This window comes from Lepus europaeus, chromosome 10 (genome assembly GCF_033115175.1).
Source record: "Lepus europaeus isolate LE1 chromosome 10, mLepTim1.pri, whole genome shotgun sequence".
Taxonomy (NCBI): domain Eukaryota; kingdom Metazoa; phylum Chordata; class Mammalia; order Lagomorpha; family Leporidae; genus Lepus; species Lepus europaeus.
In genome coordinates this window covers 89,848,699-89,863,148 of record NC_084836.1, presented here as the reverse complement: position 1 = coordinate 89,863,148, position 14,450 = coordinate 89,848,699, and the positions used below count along the sequence as shown (strand labels likewise).

The window sequence follows — 14,450 nt, the reverse complement described above, 5'->3', positions numbered from 1 at the left end:
TTGGCTAATCCTCCGCCTGCGGCGCTGGCACCCCAGGTTCTAGTCTTGGTTGGGGTGCCGGATTCTGTCCCAGTTGCTCGTCTTCCAGTTCAGCTCTCTGCTGTGGCCCGGGAGGGCTGTGGAGGATGGCCCAAGTGCTTGGGCCCTGCACCCGCATGGGAGACCGGGAGACCGGGAGGAAGCACCTGGCTCCTGGCTTTGGATCGGTGTAGCGCGCCAGCCGCAGCAGCCATTTGGGGAGTCAACCATCGGAAGGAAGACCTTTCTCTCTGTCTCTCTCTCACTGTCTAACTCTGCCTGTCAAAAAAAAATGTAGAGAAAAATATTGTTAATAAGACAACCAATATGCATAGATTGAGGCAATGAAAGAAAAAATGATTGATGTTTGGCAATTGATATAATAGTGACTGTGTGGGAGAAGATTGAAAAAATGGGAGATAAATTTTGAAAGATAAGTTGGGAGATATCTAGGCTAGTAATGGGGTACTTTGAATATAAAATTGATTTTAATCTTTTCCTCCCCAGTGGAGGAACATCACAAGACAATGACCGAAAGGAATAAATGAATCAGTTTTTGCCAGCTAACAAACAGCCTAAAATAAATTAGTGGCTTTAAACAAGACCAAATGATTTAGCTCCTGATACTGAGGGTCTGCGCCATGGACTTAGCTTGGCTGAATGCTTTTCTGGTCTTGACTGGGCTTGCTCGTTTATCTTGTTCTCAGCTGTAGGATTGACTGGGAGCAGGGAAGCCAAGGATGGCATTGGAGAGGGAGGTTTATGTCTATTCTCTGTGGTCCTTTAACCTTCAGCAGGGCAGTGTAGTTTGTTTATTTGGAGACTTAGGATTACAAATGAGATTTAAAATTAAAAATTAGATTAAAAATTAAAAATTAAAAGCAAGGTTTTTTAATTGTCCAGAATTACAACTCACACAATGATATTTTTGCCACTTTTCTTGTCGTTGTTGTTTAACAAGTCAAAGGAAATGACTTGTTCAAAGCATGGCAAAATATACTCTGGTTAAAGAAGTGCAAAAGTGAGATTCTAAATGGTGTGAATATAAGAAAGAGTGAGGGGTTGTGTTTACACACAACACACAATTAGATTTATGCTTTGAGATTCACTCATTGCAAACTATGAAATGCTGGGTAATTTGTTGAATTCAGTGGGATCAAGACAGAATTGAGACATGTTGACTACTGAGAAGGCTAATAGGCCAAGGAAAAATGAAAGGAGACTGAGCTATGGCAGTGGATGTTTGAGGTATTATAAAAGGGTATCTCGGAATTTGGCAATGAGTGTACGTGAAAGAGAGAAATGGTGTGGAGAAAGGTGAGGACAGAAGCTGTGGCCCTAAATGATCAGTGGGATGATAAAGCCTTTAGTCAACATGAGGGGTACAATGGAAGTAGGCTTGGTAGAGATTCATGGTAGGTGAGTCAGTGCAAATGGGTCATCTATGATGGCTGTTTCTAGGAGAAAATTTTTAAATTTGGTTCTGGAATACAGTAGTGAAATCAAGCCTACAGATATACAATTTTGAGTTATTCATATATATTTAAGAACTTGAAGGCATGGTGGCATATTTGGTACAGAAAAATCATGCCTGCTACAGCCACAGCCAAGCTGTGTTTTGTACACAGTGGATGCCAAGAGATGTCTAGCCATTAGCCAAAAAAAAAAAAAAAAAAAAAAAATTGCAGTCTGTTTACTACATTTAACACCCAAGGTCAGGACATTTCATTTCTTGATGAACTGATTTTGTTACAAGAAATTATAATAAAAGATAGCTAGGATCAGAGGATCATGTTTGCAAAAAACATTTTTTTGGGAATGTCAACTATGTGTAGTTTCCTGAACTCTGCAGTGTTCCTGCTATCTCATGAATCCTGACATCAGAGATGAAGGGCCTGAGATCTGGAGGACATCAGTGGCTCTGAGGATGTTCCAGTTCAAAGCACACATGAAACATGATACAAGTCCTAAAGAAGGCCCTTACTGACCTGAGGCTATTGGTCCTAAGATCTACCAATCTTCCCTTATGGCCAGCAGCATCAACACATTGGCACACATAAATATGATGTGTGGGACAAAGGGCTTCAGCCCAATAGACAGGAAAGTATGGGTTAAATGAACTGCTCAGAGTAGCAGAGCTAGTAAGTAGCAAACCTTTGATAAGAATTCAGTTCTTCTTGATTGCAAGTTCAGATACTTTCTACCACTTCATGTGGTCACTCTACGTGGGTTTTAGAGTACAGATTCTGAGGATAGTTTTCCATTTGAAAGATATCCTGAGACTATACGCAAAGATACGTGAGCATGACTTTTAACTTTTAAAGTTGATTCAATATTATGAGAGAGGCAAATGCTAGTGATGGTGGTGCTTCCCTTTCTTCTAATGTAGACTGCATAGATATTCTAAAGTAGTATATATATATATATATATATATATATATATATATATATATTTTTTTTTGACAGGCAGAGTGGATAGTGAGAGAGAGAGACAGAGAGAAAGGTCTTCCTTTTTGCCGTTGGTTCACCCTCCAATGGCCACTGCGGCCGGCACATTGTGCTGATCCGAAGCCAAGAGCCAGGTGCTTCTCCTGGTCTCCCATGCGGGTGCAGGGCCCGAGGACTTGGGCCATCCTCCACTGCCTTCCCGGGCCATAGCAGAGAGCTGGCCTGGCAGAGGGGCAACCGGGATAGAATCCGGCGCCCCAACCGGGATTAGAACCCAGTGTACCGGCACCACAAGGTGGAGGATTAGCCTGTTAAGCCACGGCACTGGCCCTAAAGTAGTATTGACAAACCATGAAATGAAGGGGAAATGAGCTAGTCATCTTGCTATCCAGCATATGCACTTACTGGTGTATTTTCATAGCCAATATGTATATATTTTCACATTTTGTTTAATTTCTGAAATGTTTCCTACTTTAAAACTTCTAATAGTTTAATTATAATAACAAATTTTAAAGAAATGAGGGGTTTTATTTTAAGTATAATAAAAGAAGGTATTTTGATAGCTCCATATCCATGGGTGATAAATTTGTTTCGCCTCCATAGTCAAAATATATCGGTAAGTCTTAAGCACAGGCAGAGTCTGCACTGGGAATAGGAAATGGACGGTCACTCTGAGCCAAGTACTCCGATCTCTGCTCTTAATACTTATGCATTGTGTTGTATGTGTATAGACATGTGAGGAATGAGTTCTTACTCTAGTTATAATTACTTTCTTTTGTTTTCTGAGAGAATAGTCCACAATTCAACAGAACATAGGAGGGTAGAAGTGGACACAAGAGGCTTACTTTTTTATATTTGTGTGATTTGAGCAAGGGGTATAATTTCTCTGATTTTAACCTGTAAAATGGGATTAAGAATACCTACCTCATAATGTTTCCATATGAATTAAATAGAAGTAATGGCTATAGAATACTTCTCTTGGATTTTCTATACATTAGTGTGATATCAGTGGTGATGGAGGTGGTGACAATAACAAATGGTGGCAATGGTGGAGGATGTGATGGGAGAAGAGAAGGTGGTTCTGTCGCTGCAGAATGGTAGAGTTAGTGGTGGTAGTGGTGACTGAGGAGGTGGTGACGGTGGAGGAAGTTTTTGTGGAAGTGGGTGTGGAGGTGGTTATGGAGCAGCCGGTGGAAGAAGAAGGGGTAGAGATTGTGGTTTTGGTAACAGAGGGGTAGATGAGTTACTAGCATTGGTGGAGGTTGATGGGGAGATATTGGTGGAGGTTGAGGTAGAGATGGAGGTGGAGGTGGGAGAGGTAGTAAATTGGCTTTGGGACAAATGCTCGAGGTGGCAATAGTTGGGGAATATGGAAGTAGAGATAGTGGTGGTGGTAGGGTGGAGGTGGTGATGTTGGAAGTGGTGTGATAAGGTGGGGGTCACAGTGGAGACAGAGGTGGTGGTAGTGGTAGGGTTTTGTGGCCAAAACCTCTTCCAAAAGTCTTCTTAAAGTTGGAGACAGAAGGAAATCCCTTTATCATTTCTCAAAAATGTGTGTTGTTGGCTAAAAGGCCAAGAGCTGGGTGTCAGAACTACTGTCAATAATTCTGGAGGTGGAAGTGAAGGCAGTGGGGGAGGACAGGTTTGTGGCTGTGGAGATGGAAGCAGAGGCGGTGAAGTCTTGGATCTGATGGTGATGGAAGTAGTTACTTTGATGATGGATATGGTAGTGGGCAGGGAGGTGATGGGAGTAGAGAAGGCAGAGGTAGAAAAGCAGTATGACAATGTCTACAGGGAGCAGAGATGCTGGGACATATGGTAAATACTCTACCCTAAAGAATTGAAAATGAAAGGTGGAGAATATCCATTCTCAAGATATCTTTGGTAAAATCAAGAATGATTCGGTTGATTTTGGGTGAACAAATGGTATCCTTTCTATATTTCAGTCTTTTTTTTTTTTTTTTTTGACAGGCAGAGTGGACAGTAAGAGAGAGAGAGAGAGAGAAAGGTCTTCCTTTGCCGTTGGTTCACCCTCCAATGGCCACCGCGCTGATCCAAAGGCAGGAGCCAGGTGCTTCTCCTGGGCTCCCATGGGGTGCAGGGCCCAAGGACTTGGGCCATCCTCCACTGCACTCCCGGGCCATAGCAGAGAGCTGGCCTGGAAGAGGGGCAACCAGGACAGAATCCGGCGCCCCGTCCGGGACTAGAACCCGGTGTGCCGGCGCCGCAAGGCAAAGGATTAGCCTGTTGAGCCTCGGCTCCGGCCCTATATTTCAATCTTAAAAGCGGATATCATCTGAGGTTCAATCCAAATTTCTGTTTTGTCTTTGTACTTCTGTGATCTGTTTCCACCTGTTCTGTTTAATTTTCCCTCCTTCGAATATATTGTTAATTGGTTAATTTTGTGCTTGTGAACTCATGCTCACAGGTCATGACAGACTCAAATGTCACTTGCATCCACATAATCTGCTGATCTGGCTCCGTGATGCATGGATCCCTATGGGAAGATGACCAATTTACTGTGTAAATAGGGTCCTTCCATCATATCCATGATGTGCCAGCTTCACACTGTGAAGATATGGTACTTCCAGTGCATTTGTTATAACCCTTCCCTGTGTACAAGTACATGGGAAACCCAAGTTTGTGACTCTGAGTCCTTGTATTTAATTGCTCTATTTTATTCTCAAAACCAATGCTTGCTTGGCTGCCCAAGGCACTGATTTCTAGGTCAATGATAAATTCCACCCAGTTAAGCCACATGCATCATTTCCTCCACCACTTTCAAAACAGCATTTCTTGGACGGTACCATCCTACCATGGGCTATACTGCTGGCATAAGAAAAGCCCACTCTTTTCTGGCACTCCACTTCCTTTACCAGTTCACAAGGCCACGGCCCTACAGCCCAGCACCACAAGTTAGCAGTAACCCTGGGGTCCTGTCTGGCTTTCTATAATTTTGTACAAGTCCGGTATTTATGCTTGCCTTACTTGTTGGCAGACTTGAGAATTTCCACCCTTGTTGATCCATCTTGCATAGCCACAAAATAAACTGAGACCGGCGACGTCTCTTCTTTGTGTGGATGACTCTGCAAACATTTCTGGTACCAAACTGTGGGAAGTGTGCCTTGCCAGGACCTAGGACCTTAAGGGAAGTACCTAATTTGTCCCAATTGAAAATGTTTTACTGTCCAGAAAAGGGCTACTTGCTGACCTTCTTCTTCCATCAGTCCAACTTTGTTAAGTAAATTTGTAATATACTCCCTTTTCTCTTGGCTAGTGGAATTACAAGTTCAAACCATGGAAATAAAAGTGTATTTTATTTATTGTACTCCTAGCATGTTTTCAATAAAGCAGATAACATGACTTTCCAGAGGTTTTGTCTAGTTAGAAGCCTGTGCCAATGGAAACATGCACTGTCCTGGAGCCCCTGTGGGCATCTTCTACCTCCAATAGAACCTCCTCCATTTTCATGCTTGGATTCCATTGCACTTTGGACCAAGGCAAGCAACTCTGTGATGATTCGTCTCTTCCTTTCTTTGACTGTTTCTATCCTCCTCTTGTGAATAATTGTAGTGGCTATTTATTGAGCTTTTATTGTGTGCCTGGCATCATGCTAAATGCTTTTATCCAAATTATTGCAAGCAGCATTCAAACCATGCATTCAAACCATGGGCAGGGTATAGGTCTTCTTATCCCTGTTTTATAGCTGCTGACATAAGGCACTGGGAAGTTAAGTGACTGCTCCAATGTCACACAGCTGGTAAATGATGAGCATGGCATCTGAATCTATTTAACTACTATTGCAGACTGTCTCCTGGCGCTGGTGGCAAAACTCAAGAAAGCAGGCAAACATCACTAACCACAAGTGGAGAAGTGGAGATTTGATTATGTGAGTAGACAGAGAGCTCTTGGCCTTTTAGCCAACAACACACATTTTTGAGAAATGATAAAGGGATTTCCTTCTGTCTCCAACTTTAAGAAGACTTTTGGAAGAGGTTTTGGCCACAAAGCCTGACATTATCACGGCCACTTGCCTGCAGGCAGCCCTTTCTCCTTAGAGGGTCTGCTGCCTCTTTGGTGGCCTGATTCTGCTGTGCTTTTCCTTCCCACTTTAGAATTTACAGTGTGTCTCCACGAGGCTTCCCTTCCTTCTTTCTCTTATGCCTTGCACATTTAGACTTCCTCAATTTGGTGCAGCTTTAGAGAAGTCAGTTTCTTCAGATACTTTAATGATGCCTGTTGGCCAGATCCAGGGTAACTGGGTATTTGCTAAAATCGTCAGCTCACAATGGCTGTATATGAATGGATTTATTTATAGGAACAAATGGATGTCTATGTTAGAAAGGCAATGACAGGGAATTGTACATTGTAATCTTTAACAGGGAAGGGAAAGGAAGGGAAAAGAAGGGTAGATTGGTGCTGAGCCAACAGGTATTCCTGCATCTGGACTTTTGATTGAATGGATTTGAAACTGAAAATTTCCAACACTGTCCATGGAATGTATCTGAAGTCAATTAGCATTTCTGGCACTACCTATGACAAACTAAGCAACTGCATTCAGTTCAGAGAGCCTTTAGATCTTGCAACAGGATACCTGGGAAGCATCTCAGAAAACACTGATGCCTTTCAGAGACATTATCAGGACTCTTTGTGTTGCCGAAATCACCACTGGTATTCATGACACAGAGTGCAGCATTGTCATTGGTCTGGATCACCTTACAGAAGAGTATTATTCCTCCTTCCATAGGCATCCCCAAGAAACCAGCACATAGGAGAACTTCACCATTTGAGCCAGGGAGGGGAACTTTGAAGTTGGGTGACCTCAATAAGCTTGCATGAACCAGGACAAGGTAGAGCCATTCTTCAGATAACAGACAACATCAAAAGTTTGTAAAAATCAGGACACAAAGGACCCAGTTGAGAAATAGATTTTATAATAGCTAAAAAACATAGTGTGTCTCTCTTGGTGGTGAGTAGGGAGAGTGTGCTGTTTGTAACAGCGCCTATATTGTTTAAGAAAGGTTAAGAAAGAAAGAAGAAGGAAGGAAAGAAGGAAGGAAGGAAGGAAGGAAGGAAGGAAGGAAGGAAGGAAGGAAGGAAGGAAAGAAGGAGGGAGGGAGGGAAGGAAGGAAGGAAGGAAGGAAGGAAGGAAGAAAGGAAGGAAGGGGAAAGTGCGAGAGTCAGTCTTAAGTAGTGGCAGATTTGAGGCTACCTGAACTGGATATATTTTGAGGTGTGGCTCCAGCAGTGAGTTATAACAGGGACATAATAATTTGATATAAGCATGACTGCATTTGTATAGCTTCAGTTGTCAGGATGGTGGCTGTTCTTATTTTTGAAAAATAGGCAGAAGAAGGGGGTGGCCCCCATGCTGTTACTAGGAACTGAACACTTTCATGGTCATTTCATTAGTGAAATGTATTCCTTTGATTGACAAGTACACTAGATTCACCAAGGCCCAACCTCTTCCCCACATAGGAACACTGGAGTTTTGAATGAAAGGTATAGAAGATATGAATTGAAGGTCTAATTAATCATATGGCATTTCTAAATTTCTGCCTTATGGATAAGGAAGACAATTTTGCATACAGTGTTTTATCCCTAATGCTTAAATCAGGTCTCCTAAATAATGCCTTTGCTGTATTGCCAGTCTGAGGTCTATGCTACAAGAAAATAAGAAAACAATAGTTTTCTGCTTTATGAGTCTCTCTGGTGTCAAACATCTGCTAGTTCCCAGGATCTCATTCATAAGGGGTGCTCCGTAAATGTTGCTTGGTTTGCCATTAATAGGAGAACAAATAATACTTGATGCATTAGATTTCTGGTCATATTTTTGGGATTTTTTTATACTCTTATAACCTATAAATTCAAAGGGTTTAGCAATTGTTGAGCTAATATACAGATAAATAAGCTATTATTTCAGGGAAATTTTTTTTTATGGTGTAAAAACATATATTTAGAATTAGCCAGCTGGACTCAGTTCAGATGATCCCAATTTTGTTGGCAACGTCCAGAGCATCATAGTCAGGAGCCAGCCACACATAGGCCTTCTTCTCTCCGTCAGGTCTGATCAGGGTGTTGACTTTGGCCACATCAATGTCATAGAGTTTCTTCACAGCTTGTTTGATCTGGTGCTTGTTGGCCTTGACATCCACAATGAACACCAGGGTGTTGTTGTCTTCTATCTTCTTCATGGCAGACTCCATGGTCAGGGGGAACTTGATGATGGCATAGTGGTCAAGCTTGTTTCTCCTGGGGGCGCTCTTCCGAGGGTATTTGGGCTGCCGTCAGAGGCGTAGTGTCTTGGGCCACCGGAAGGTGGGGGACGTGTGGATCTTCTTCTTCTTGTGGCTGTGGACGCCTTTCAGCACTGCCTTCTTGGCCTTTAAGGCCTTTGCTTTGGCTTCAACTTTAGGAGGGGCAGGAGCTTCCTTCTTCGCCTTCGGCGCCATCTTGGTGAAAAGCGGAAAAAATTCTTAAAAAGTTTTAGTTTTTGGAGTTGGAAGCAAACCATGATGAAGAAAAGAGTTATGGAACTTAGATGAAATCCAAGTTTTCTTCTAATGAGAAATCTTCAAAAAGTTTATGAAAAGTGGGATTATGTGAAAACTACGTATTTTTTTACATAAAAATAAATTTATTTTTTACCTTCATTTTTCTGTGGACTCTTTAAAGTACCCTTACATGTGACTCTAATGAAAGAAATGCAGTTGATAAACTAAGGTGTCCTTATATCATGGACAAAGTACTAGAGCATGTGTGCCTTCAGTTGTTACTGTAGAATAGACTTCATGTCTTGATGTACATTTTACTAGATATAACTGTGGTGTCTGCCCAGGCTCTTGCTAGTAACATGTTAGACAGTGAAATTTAAATGTATTTGGTGAAAATCAAACTTGTTATCACTTACTGTTCTGACAGGCACTAACAAAGGGGAATAGTGATTAGATTTGACAGTTTAAAGGGAAGGGGAACCTAATGAAGGTCTTTAGGATTATTTTTTCCTTTCCTACAGAGATTAGTGTCATTGGTACTCATTCTTTATGCATGGATGACTGAGCAAATGACAGAAGTGCATGAAGGGTACAGTCTGAAAAATTGAGATTGGAGTCACCCTGTGGAGGTTGACAAGATGTGCATTGAGAGTTTTTGGCAAAAAGAAGGACTTTAGATTTACTATTTTTGTTTATTCCTAGACAGGTTCATTCTCTTGGGTGACCCAACAGTTTAGATTTGTATTTTCAGTGGTTTGCAAATAATTTTCTAGTTTAAGCAGAAGCTTGATTTGTCAAATTAGAGTTGAATACATTATAGATACCATGAAGAATTTTGAAGCTGGTCAAGAATTGTGTCAACTATTCCAATGAGAAGCTAAAATAAGCTCTAAATAGGCAGCCATAAGGAGCCAAATTTTATTCCTCAGTAAATTATTGTTAGAAAATTTTCTTTAAATCTGTGATTTTTAAAGTTTACCAGCTGTCTTTAGCGGTATTGTTTTAAAACAGTTTATTCAATTTGCTTTCAGGAGAAATAAACACTCTTAGAATTATGATGATTATTCAACCTGTATTCCCTAGGCAGTTCCAAATTTAACTATTGTGTTATGGTTTCCCACTGACCATAAAAATGTCCCAGATAATCTAATATTTTTGCATTCACGCTGTCTTGCACATGTGGAAGAGTTAGAATCACACATCTGGAAGCAGCAAGGCAGTAATTTCCCAGACCACACATTTCACTGGGTGTGTTGTATGGGGAGATAGGGGTCCTGAAGACATGGGTACCATTCTTAAACTGCTTGACTGGGGAGGCTGGCAAGAGTTGAATGTGTAACAAAGAATCAAGCAAATGGTAGACTGCGCTTGAAAACTGTAAAAGCAGTGGCGCTCAATGGCCCTAAAATTGTCATGTGATCCCCATTGCAGAAAGCTAGAGGTGTTTTTTGTTTGTTTTTTGGGTTTTTTTTTTTTTTTTTTTTTTACATACAGGAGTTGTCATGGAGTTTATATTCTGGTTAGGTGAAGTACTCCTAACATAAATAAAAAAGTGAATGTAATATGTCATTTTATGAGGAGTATAAAGAAAGAAACTAAATCAAGATAAGGGACTAAAAAACCAAGGGAAGAGCAGAATAAGATAGGATTGTTATGAAAGTCTTTTCTAATGAGATAATATTTGAGCTGAGTCCTAATGCAGTGAAGGAGAAGGGTACGTAGGTCTGTGGGAGAAGAGGGAAAAAGGAAGAACCAAAGATCCAAAGTGGACTTGTTGACATATTCCAAGAACAACAAAGACACAACTGTGGTTGTGTTTGACCAAGCAAGGAGGTTAAGATCAGTGCAGTGAGGGGATCCAGCTCATGCACACCCTTGTAGAATTCTGTGGTTAGGAACTGGGTGATTAGAGCTATCATTTACCAAGGAGCAGACTTGAGGGGAAGAATAATAAGCTCACATCTAGACTGATTGAATTTTTTCTTTAAAAAATTGAATTTCTATATATATATATACCTACATAAATATGTAGATATGTAGCTGTATATACATAAACACACATTTCTGTTTTTGGTTTTAGGTTTTGTTGGTTTCTTTTCTCAAAGGCAGAGAGAAAGGAGAGATGTTGGTTCACTCCCCAGATACCTACAACTGAGGGTGGGCCAGGCTGAGGTCAGGAGCTGGGAACTCAATCCTGGTCTCTCATGTGGCTGGCAAGAACCCAACTACTTGAGTCATTACCTCTGCCTCCCAGGATGTATAGTCATAAGAAGGTAGAACTGGGACTCAATCCAGGTACTCTGATATGAGATGTGGGTATCCCAAGTGGCATTTAACCTCCAAGCCAAATGCTGCCCCTTGACTAGGTAAATCTTAGGTTCCCATTACACTTCCAACTCAAGTAGTAAAGAGACAACTTGTTATGCAAAACTGGAGTTCAGGGCAGAAGTTCGGGATGGAAATAGTTTTGAGTCACCGAAAAGAGCAATGTAAACCAAGAAATTGGCTACAACCTAGTAAATAATCAAAAAATTACTAATGGAAATTTTTGCTAATTTTCCATATGAGCTCTGGGATAATGACCTATGTATGAATTAATACAGCTTTATGTCTTGGTATAGTTAAATAGTAGTTAAATATGAAGATTACCACCCTCATTTCTTGTGTAAGATCCAGTTCCCTTTATCTCCTTATTATATTCTTTCTAAGGAAGAGAAGAAAGGTGTTTTTGATACTCCTAGAAATTGATTGTAATAATTGCTGCTATGGTTTAAAATGTGTGAATCTGTAGTTCAGTCCTCTCTTGTACCATTGCTCTTCCAAACGATTAATTTAGAAAGCCAGTCTTACTCTTCAGAGATGCCGAACTTTACTTATATGTCCTCTAGGCTCTTCTCTTATGTATCAGCCTGATCTGAAAAAAATGGACTTAGCCTTCAGAAAAGTAGTCTAGGCCACCCATGTTACTGCATTTTCCAGCACTCCACTCAAGATAGTGAGAGTTTTAGCTGCCCTTGTCCCACAGCTGATTGGCTGTCTTAGTATTTTCTCTGAAAAAAAAAAAAAATCAACATTTTTGGACATAAGGAAATAAAATAGAAACACTAAAATCAGCCAAGAATTCCAGATCCTTCAATCCATTTTCCCCCAGAGAATTGTGTATTGGGAAGCATTGATTGGCTACACACTCCTGGTGCTTTTTCCTGAGTTTATCAACTGTTCATTGTGCGTTGTTCCCGGGGAGAAATTAAAAGGCAAGGAGGGAGGAAGAATAGGGTTCAGGTACCCAAACCTCAACAGAATTCTTATTTTTAAAGACATTGTGAGCAAATGTGCAATTTCCTGAATATGACAAAATACCTGCAGATAAAAATACTGTGTGCTTTGTAGATGCCTTTGACTCTTTCTCTCTGACGAGACTAGTTCCTTCAGGGCAGGAATTGTGTTTTGTTCACAGATATATTCCCAGTGACTAACATGATCCCTGGTACATGGGAAACACTCAATAAACTTTATTGAATGAGGAAAGGAAATAGTGCCCGTGGCATTATCTGCTTTCTTTGAAAGCGGGCAGTATCATGTTCTGAGAGTGAGCCATTCCTTCTTCCTTTTTCCCATGGCAGGAGAATTCACCTCTCCTCCAATGATCCTTTTATTTCCAACTCTCTGGAGGTAACTGAGTTTCTGAAGGTCATTTCCTGCCTCAGCTTGGAATTTGGGAAAGCGTGTTATGCAGCTTTCCATTACTTCTGGAAATTCTGGAAAAGGCTGTGATCTAGTGTGAAATTATGACTTCTGCTGTACTGCATATACTACCTGTAGCCTCCAGCATGGCCATCGATTGCCCCAGAATCATCTGAGGATTCTTACCCCATGCACACAGGATCATATGCTTCTTTTGGCTCAAGGAATGGGAGGTCCAGCCTCTTTCTGTTCACTCAGATCCTACCCCTTCTTTGTAAACCAACTCCTGTGAACTTCCTCACTCACAGCATTCTGGGAACAACTATGGTGCTTGGAATATGTTTTACTCATTTGGCATGAATTGTTTCACTGTGCTGTTAGCATATGTTTGTGCAGATTCTTAAACTTTAGTATTTACCAGAATCACCATCACCTGGGAGACTTGTTAAAACAGATTGCTAGGTGCCTCCCCCAGAGTTTCTAATTTAGTAGGTATGTGGCAGAGCCTGAAAATTTGCATTTTTAACATGTTCGCTAGTGAGGATGATGGTGATTATAGGACTACAGTTTGGAGCCTCTGAACTTATAGTTCTCAATTCTGGCAGTACTTGAGAATCAGATGGGGGCAACTTTTAATAAATGTTTAATAATATTTGTATAATATATACACTATATATTATAATAATACAATGCAATAATATAATAATGTTTAATAAATGTTAATAAACCTGAGTCCTCAACCAGATGAATTTAATCAGAATCACTGAATGTGGGACCAAGCATTATTGAGTGTAAAAGAAACCAGGCTTTTCCTTTCCTGGAGGTGGCACAGATCTGTAAAATAGAAACTTCTGCCTTATCGGCAATACAAGTAGAAAGGACAAAGACCTCTCTTAGATGGAACATTTTTAAAATGCCAATAGACTCTGTTCCTTCCCAACAGTGGTTCTCAAAGTGTGGTCCCTGATGTGCCATCCTCAGCATCGAATGGGCTCCATTTCAAAGTTGGGTTGTAGAACCCAGCAATCTGTAGCTAAAGAGCTTTTGGATGATTCTGTCGCACACTCAGTTTTGATGGGTAAGTGGTTTGATAGCTAGATTGATTATTTTCAAACATAAATGTGCTGAAGAGTTACATGGAAAACTTTTAAGTATGTGAGAATATACTTTAAAAGGTTTGTGGAAAGTGGAAATAAAAGATGGTTATTTTGGTGTGAAAGACAACAGATGCAAGAATTTAAAAATCTTTTTACATCAAAATATACTTACTGTTTAGTTCCATTTATCATGAACTTTTAAAAGTACACTTGTGTACAGGCCCCCTACTGCAGACATGTTGATTTAATTGTCATGGGTGGGCATGTGCAGTTTTCAAACACTGCAATTGATTTTATTGTACAGGCAAGGTTGTAAAATGACTGAGATAAATATTGTCTGGTAACCAATTAACCTAACCACTTACGATGGCTGTGACTCTATTTCCACATGAATGACTAGATCTTCTGGCTGACCAGCTTTGTTATAAATGGACATGCCAGTTAACGTTATCATCACCAAGACCTAGAGGGGACATGGAGCAAAGTATGTATGAAGTATCCTGCATGGGAAGGATGGTGGTAAACACTCCAAATCACTGCTCCCAGAAGTATCCTGATGGAGTACTTGAGAATTTATAGTGAAGAAAGGCAAAGAGAGTGTAGTAAATTAATCACAAAACTGGCCATAATTATTTCCTCCCGTGCCCATCCTCCTTTGCGATATGATTTGATGCTCCTTCCATCCAGAGTTCAAGTGTATGTCTCCGTC

The 14,450-nt window shown here is 40.7% G+C and overlaps 1 pseudogene; it reads right to left on the bottom strand.

Moving 5' to 3' along the window:
• Positions 1–8,417: 8,417 nt before the first annotated feature.
• On the bottom strand, positions 8,418–8,918 carry LOC133767833 (large ribosomal subunit protein uL23-like; annotated as a pseudogene).
• Between the last annotated feature and the right edge of the window lie 5,532 nt (positions 8,919–14,450).